This window comes from Chionomys nivalis, chromosome 10 (assembly GCF_950005125.1).
Source record: "Chionomys nivalis chromosome 10, mChiNiv1.1, whole genome shotgun sequence".
In the NCBI taxonomy this organism is placed as follows: Eukaryota; Metazoa; Chordata; class Mammalia; order Rodentia; family Cricetidae; genus Chionomys; species Chionomys nivalis.
Window position 1 is genome coordinate 10,623,452 of NC_080095.1, and position 8,002 is coordinate 10,631,453.

Consider the following 8,002-nt stretch of genomic DNA (forward strand, 5'->3'; position numbering starts at 1 on the left):
GTTTTTATCCTGGAAAACTTTGTTTTCTCCATTTATAGTGAACGAAAGCTTGGCTGGGTATAGTAGTCTGGGCTTGCATCCATGGTCTCTTAATTTCTGCAGTACATCTATCCAGGACCTTCTGGCTTTCATGGTTTCCATAGAGAAATCACGTGTAAGTCTGATAGGTTTACCTTTATAGGTAACTTGACCTTTTTCCTTTGCAGCTCTTAATATTCTTTCTTTATTCTGTATGTTTTGTGTTTTGATTATTATATGACGAGGAGATTTTTTTTTTTGATCCAGTCGATTCGGTGTTCTGCATGCTTCTTGGACCTTCAAAGGAATATCTTTCTTAAGGTTTGGAAAGTTTTCTTCTATAATTTTATTAAATATATTTTCTGGACCATTGAGCTGTACTTCTCCTTCTTCTATCCCTATTATTCTTAGGTTTGGTCTTTTTATTGTGTCCCACATTTCCTGAATGTTTTGTGATGAGAATTTGTTGGTTATGCTGTTTTCTTTGATCAGAGTGTTTGTTTTCTCTATGGTATCTTCAGTGTCTGAGATTCTTTCTTCTATCTCTTGTAATCTGTTGGTGGTACTTGTCTCTGTAGTTCCTGTTCGTTTATCCAAATTTTCCATCCCCATCCTTCGCTCGGTTTGTGATTTCTTTATTACTTCCACTTCATTCTTCAAGTCTTGAACCGTTTCCCTTACCTGTTTGATTACTTTTTCTTGTTTCTCTTGGTTTTCTTGGGTATCTTTGAGATATTTATTCATTTCCTCTACCTTTTTGTTTGTAATCTCTAACTGATTATGTCAGTTTTTCACCTCCTGTTTAAGGTCCTCTATTATTTTCATATAATTCACTTTTGAGTGAGTCAAATTCTTCTAATTCTTCTGGATTAGGGTGTACACTTCTCATTTCGGGATTCCTGGATTCTGGTGATGTCACGTTGCCTTTCAAGTTGTTGGGGGAATTCTTGCACTGGCGCCTGCCCATCTTTTCCTTCAAATGGATCCAGGAGAGGCCTGGTGTCTTTGACCAGTCTTTGCTGTGACTAACTCTCTGGGTGTATCTCCTAAGTGTAGGTGCAGGAACCGTTCCCGTCCAGATGAACTCCTCAACACCAACCCACAGTTATTCTTATAGAACAACCTGATGGAAAAAAAATTTCCAAACAAAATCCTGTCTTCCCTGATGACTGTAGTTTGTATTATGTTCATGGAATTCTAACCACACCACAAGTGTACAAGCTGGTACTGTCATTATAACATGACCCACTGAGTCTGCATGTGTCCACCAGACATAAGTAAACAAATAAATATGAAAGACTTATGGATAAGAAACTACTTATCAAGTAGAATGTAATTATATGTAATAAGAGGATAACTATGAATTGTTTTTTGTTGTTGCAGAATCAGAATCCCTTTATTGTACATCACTAAGGGTTTTTTTTTTCTAACCCAGACAGGTGAATCAACAGGATGGAGACCTAATCACTGGATCCTTGGGTTAGGGCCCCCAGATCCTTGGGTTAGGGCCAAGGAAATGTGTACTCAGAAAGCAGGGTTGGTAAACAACTCTGAGAGTACAGAATTTGTAAATTTCTCAGAAACCCAAAACAACAAGGACAAGAATGGTCACCAGCATAGGATGGCCAGTTCTCCATTAGGCCCCAACATTTCCTCCCTAATTATTTTATGAAAGGTAGATCCTCCTGTCTTAGGTCATCTCAGGAGAGCAGTTTCTTACCCATCATTGGGAGGCTTCATTACTGTCTTAGGTGGGCCTTCCCCTGTAGAAGTTGTCTGTCTATAGACATATCCTCAACATTTCATCATTTGTAGCCAGAATGTGGTGCATCTGGATTTCAAGATGACAGACTTAAAAGAACTTGCTGGGTGACCATGTTTAATGATCTCATGGATTGCCTAAGTTTACACAGAATCCAGAGACAAATGTCCATGGCTATGAAACCCAGAATAGTCAGTGAGAGAGACACCGATCATTGCTGAACCCAGCCACCCAACTGGGCCATAGCATTCCCCCTAGACCTTGGATGAAACAGGGGGTACCCAAGTATCATTTCAAAAATTTTGATGTGACAATTGCAAAGTAAAATTAAGGAAAGTAGAATTCCACGGAGCCTGCAAATATGCATTAAGTTGTTTTACAATTTTAGAAGCACTGGTCACAACAGAGGGTGTAAAACAAGTTATATGTTAAAAATGCAAGCAAGACATTTGTTGAATTACCCATAATGAGTACACCTGCTCTTGCAATAAGGCAGTTTGCTGATTTAAATTTAAAAGTTCAGATTTGATGTGAGAATTCAAGACATTTTGCGTTTGAAGGACCTCGCTAACTTGTCCTGCCTATCTATCCACCATGTCCGCCACAAGAGATGTTTGGGCCATTGCCAGTCCAGCAACTGTCACAGCAGCAGGAGAGCCTGCAATGACCACAATCACAGCAGCTGTCATTTTGATATCATGTTTTTCTCCATACAGTAACCATGAATTCTTATCCTTTACAAAATATTTGCTTATTTTCTTCTTTTAGGGATGCATGGAGAAGGAAAACCCAAATGAGCAAGAAAGTGCAGATTACAGACACAAACTATCTCTAAAGCAACAAAAGGCCAAGTTCTCCAATATAGTACAAGAGATACATATTTATTTAGGTAAAACTCCTTCCCAAATTTTTGTTAACACAATGAAAATATAACACAAATATATAACCCAAAATATAACCCAAGATGACACATTCTAAGAATGATGTCTGAAAAATATTCTAACAATCAGACCAAAGAATGTGTGAAACACAGCACTCATAGTGGAATTGACCATCAGAGCTTGCACAAGATGGTTGAATCCCTAATGTTAAGACCTGTCTCTACCACTGCCACTCTAGTACAAAGATTAAGCACATACAAATAAGGAATTTAAAATATGAGCTCTCCAATACCAAGTAATAGGCAGACATTTTCTGAATGCTGATTGATCAGTGTGTGCCCAGTTCTGCACCCTATGGTTTGTATTACCAAAGCAAGAATGAATGCTCTACAAACTCTTGTTCTCTATGGTGATCTGCAACTCAAGGCATGGGGTTTCCCATATTCATATCTCTCTACTTCTCCACTTTTTGTAACGATTCACCTTCTTTTTTTATATTTCACTTTCATTAAAATAACTCTCAAGACTAGTTGCATACTACAGTGCTTCATGAAGTTTTATTGATAGCCAAATTTCCCATCCCTTATTAATGCAATTATTATGTATAGGGACCTTGATTTTTCTTTATTACTGGATAATAAAAGAGATGAAAGAACATAGAGAAAAGTAGACTGACATAAAAAATGAGGTACTAAAACTCAACAAAGTATTCCCAAAAGAGAAAGTAAATACGTTGAGCCACATGATGTAGGAACCAAATAAGTCTCTTGGGTATCCTCTCAGACACACACTTGAAATCACATGTAATAATGTTAGTAAGCTTCTTTTTCACAAGTTATCTTTTAGACAAGTGATGAGAATAAGAATGATTTCACTGACACCAGAGAATGAGTTTTAAGTCGTTCCTTATTATAGGGTTGGTGATAATCTATTTTATCAGAGGCCCAATTGCATACTAAATCCAGTGCTGCTGTTTATAAAGATATAAAAATGCATTTAGGATATGGTACTCTGTTCTGTCTGCACTGTGTAAATGTGGACTTACTTAGCATAAACACTCTCGTGTTTTGCTTGTCAGTTCTGCACAGTGTGATTTGTCAGGGTTCGGAAATACAGACAATAACAAGAAAATGTTCCTGAGTTCCCATATTCAAATACTCTAAGAAAAATAAGACAAATCTCATTCACCTGAGGGAAGTGGAAACCAAGTCCTGTGCTTTCTTTTATCCCCTCAAGAACCTTCTCCAATGCAAAGCAGCCCTCAGACTTATTATAAAAGCCCAGGCCTAGCTGAGAGGCCCCATCTCCTTCTCACTACAGCTTCCAGCAGAGCATGGCTGTCCTGGTGCTGCTCCTCTGCCTGGTGACATTTCCAAGTTGTAAGTATCTCAGTGTTTCAGGAGAGGGACTCAGGCATGTCATCTATCTGATTTCTAAATGATGGTGATGTTGCTTGCCTCCAGGTGTCTTTTCCCAGATACAGCTGAAAGAGACAGGACCTGGCCTGGTGCAGCCCTCACAGACCCTGTCTCTCACCTGCACTGTCTCTGGATTCTCACTAACCAGCAATAGTATACATTGGGTTCGCCAGCCTCCAGGAAAGGGTCTGGAGTGGATGGGAATAATATTGTATGATGGAGAAACAAAGTACAGTTCAGCTCTCCAATCTCGAATCACCATCAGCAGGGACACCTCCAAGAGTGAAGTCTTCTTAAAACTGAACAATGTGCACACTGAAGACACAGCCATATATTACTGTGCCAGAGACACAGTGAGGAAACTCAAATTTGAGCCTACACAAAAACAACATCCTTATGGAGACATCTGTGACCATCAGAGGGCACTAAGAACCATCAGGAACTCCTGAAAAACAAAAGTAAGATTCACTTTAGAGGCTAAGAAATTTAGAAATATGCTACATGACCTTGAGTTTTAATATCAGAACCTATGGCTTTCTTTTCCAGCCAAGTGTATTCTGAGGTCCCTCTCATTTGCCATACTATATTCAACCTTCAATGTGATCACAGATCAAATTTTTTCTACATACCCTCTATGTTTTACAATTGATTCTGATTACCATAAAGAATAACATCTAATTTAATATAGTTTTTGTTGTGGTGTGTGTGTGTGCCAATTGAGATTTCAAAAGGAGTCTGAAATCGAGATAATCAAAAGTTATCTGAAAAATTAATACTATTAAAAATATAAGGCTACTTTGACAGGCAAAAGTGAATCCATGTCTGAGAGTACTGAGAAGTTATCTAAAAGAATTCACACTGTTGAATTTGACAGTCAAAATTTGTTGAAAAGTTATGATAAGTTAGCAGATAGACTTCTCTCCAGGATTTCAGTTCAAGTAATGTCCAAGGATAAGAATAGGATGTTATCTTTAAAGGGGAAACTTTAGACCTTGGAGTCACATGTACAGAATGAGGACCAGAGGCTAGGTACCTCAAGGAAATCATTAGAAATATATAGAGGCCAAGAAATTCAGGCTTTACAAAAGGCAATAGTAAAGAGATTTAAATAATTGATGAAATTATTGGAACTGATGAACAGGGAAAGAAGGCACAAGGACAGGATTCAACATTGCCAGCAGCTGTCAGAGATGACTTACCCTGAGATTTAGCTTCCTACCCTGTAATCTATTCTGACAAAGCATCAAGTTCTAAAGGTCCAAAAGGATCCAAAGAAGGTAGATGGATACTTGTAGAAATGTATGTTATAAAAGAAATTAAGCAAGCTGTTGTAACTTATGACTTACATTCTGCATTTGTTAGGGAGGTGATAAAGACATGGTCTTCTAGTATCAAAACAATGACACATGCTTGGATTCAGTTAGTTTCAGCATTCCTGGATGATGGGCCTTGATTAATGTTTAGAATTTATTTCAGAAAAGAAACAAAAATATTGGAACAACAGGGAAAAATCAAAGGCCTTGAGATTTCCCAAGATCAAATTCTTGGTGAAAGCACTTATGCTGACTCACAGGTTCAAGCTCTTTATGATGAACAAATTGTGTCCCTATGCCACAAAGCAGACTTAAATGCTTGGGAAAGGATCCAAAAACTAATAAAACAAATGGAATCATATACCAGGGTTAAACAAGGCCAGAGAGAACCCTTTACTGACTTTTTACAAAGATTAATGAAGGCTGTACAAATAAGAGTAATCGACCCAGATGTAAGATGAGTTCTTACTGAATATCTGGCTTTTGAAAAAATCAACAGAGAATCCACAAATATACTTGGGCCTTTAAAGGTTAGATCAGCACCAATGGATGAATGGTTCCTTCATACAATGAGCATTGAGACATTTGACAAAAATACTGAATCTTGGGTAGGAGAAGCAATTTCCAAAGGAATGAAAAGACATGAACATGCGAAATGTTTTGATTGTGGTAGAATAGGACATCCGAGAAGAGATTGTAGGCTAGGAATTCTTTGGAATAATATCTTCTCTGGGAATGGCAATAAAAGGATAACTCAGCCTTCAGGTATATGTAGAAGGTGGGGCAAAGACCAACATTGGACAAATGAATTCAGATCAACAACAGACAGAAAAGGCAACCTGATACAATCAGCAAACTCCTTGGGGGGTTTCTCTCAGGCACCCAAGCCAAAAGTGGCCCAGTCATTCCCAGTAACTATGGAGGACATGTCTCACCAGGAAAATTAAAAACTCAAAGTCTTCTGTAAAAAGACCATACTGTTCTAGATTATGGCATAAACATGAAGCACAAGTCAAAATTCCAATAGGAAATACGAAATGTATATTCTGGCACACTTCTATAAATGATCAAAGACTAAAGCTTAGAGTGTGTATAATTGGCATTGTAATTGTTGGTTTAATAGATACATGTGCAGATGTGAGTATCATTACTCCATAATCTTGACATCCAAATTGGCCTCTTTAAGAGGCAGATGAACAATTACTAGGAATTGGAACCATATCTCAATTAAACAAAGCACAGAATGGGTTGATTGTATTGGGCCAGAAGTTCAAAGAGGGAAGCTGAAAAGAAAACAATAGAAAGAATCAATGAGAAAAAGAGTTTGTTTTTTGAGAAAATCACCAAAATAGGCAAATCCTTATTCAAACTAAGCAAAAAACAGAGAGAAAATATCCAAATTAACAAAATCAGAAATAGAAAGGGAGACATAACAACAAACAAATAAATCCAGAGAATTTTTAGGTCCTATTTCAAAAACCTGTACTCTACAAAATGGAAAACTTGAAGGAAATGGACAATTTTCTGTACAAATATGACTTACAAAAATTAAGTCAGGACCAGATAAGCAAAATAAATATACCTATATCTGTGAAAGAAATAGAAACAGTCATCAAAAGTCTCCCAAACAAACAAACAAAAAAAAAGACCAGATCCTGATGGTTTCAATGTAGAATTCTACAAGATTTTCCAAGAACTAAGACCAATATTCCTTGAATTGTTCCACACAATAGAAATAGAAAGAACATGGTCAAACACTTTTTATGATGCTATAATTACCCTGATACCCACATTTACAGAGGCATTAGTAAGAAAGAGAATTACAGATGATACTCATGAAAATTGTTGCAAAAATACTTAATAAAATAATGATAAATTTGTTACTTAGCTTTTCTAGGATCATGAAGCATATGTTCAATATTCTTTTTTTTACAGCTAGTATCCACTTAAGTGTGAGTACACACCATGTTTATATTTCTGGGTATGGATTACATACATCAGGATGTATTTTTCTAATTCCATCAATTTGAATGCAACTTTCTTCTTTCATCTTTAAAAGTATGCATTTACTTTTAGTCTTTAATTTTTCTCATTAATTTTTTTACTGATTTTATTGAATTATACATTTTTTTCTCTGCTGACCTCTCTTCCTTTCACCTCCCCTTCAACCCTCTCACAATTTACTGAGGACATCTTTTCTTTTTCTAGTTTCCATGCAGATTAGATACATATATGTCTCTCATAGGTCCTTATCAATCTGACTACAAGGCAAGACGTGGTGTAGGAGTTCCCTCTTTTATGTGTTGCTTTGATTGGTTAATGAATGAAGAAACTGCCTTGGCCTTTTAATAGGGCAGAACTTAGGTAGTTGGGAAAAACGGAACTGAATGCTGGGAGGAAGAAAGCAGAGAGGGGAGAGACATCATGGAACCACCAGAGTCACACATGCTGAATCTCTCCCGGTAAGCCACTGCCATGTGACAATGTAAAGATTAACAGAAATGGGTTAAATCAAGATGGGAAAGTGAGCCAATAAGAGGCTAGAGCAAATGGGCCAAGCAGTGTTTTAATTCATACAATATCTGTGTGGTTATATCGAGGCTATGCTAG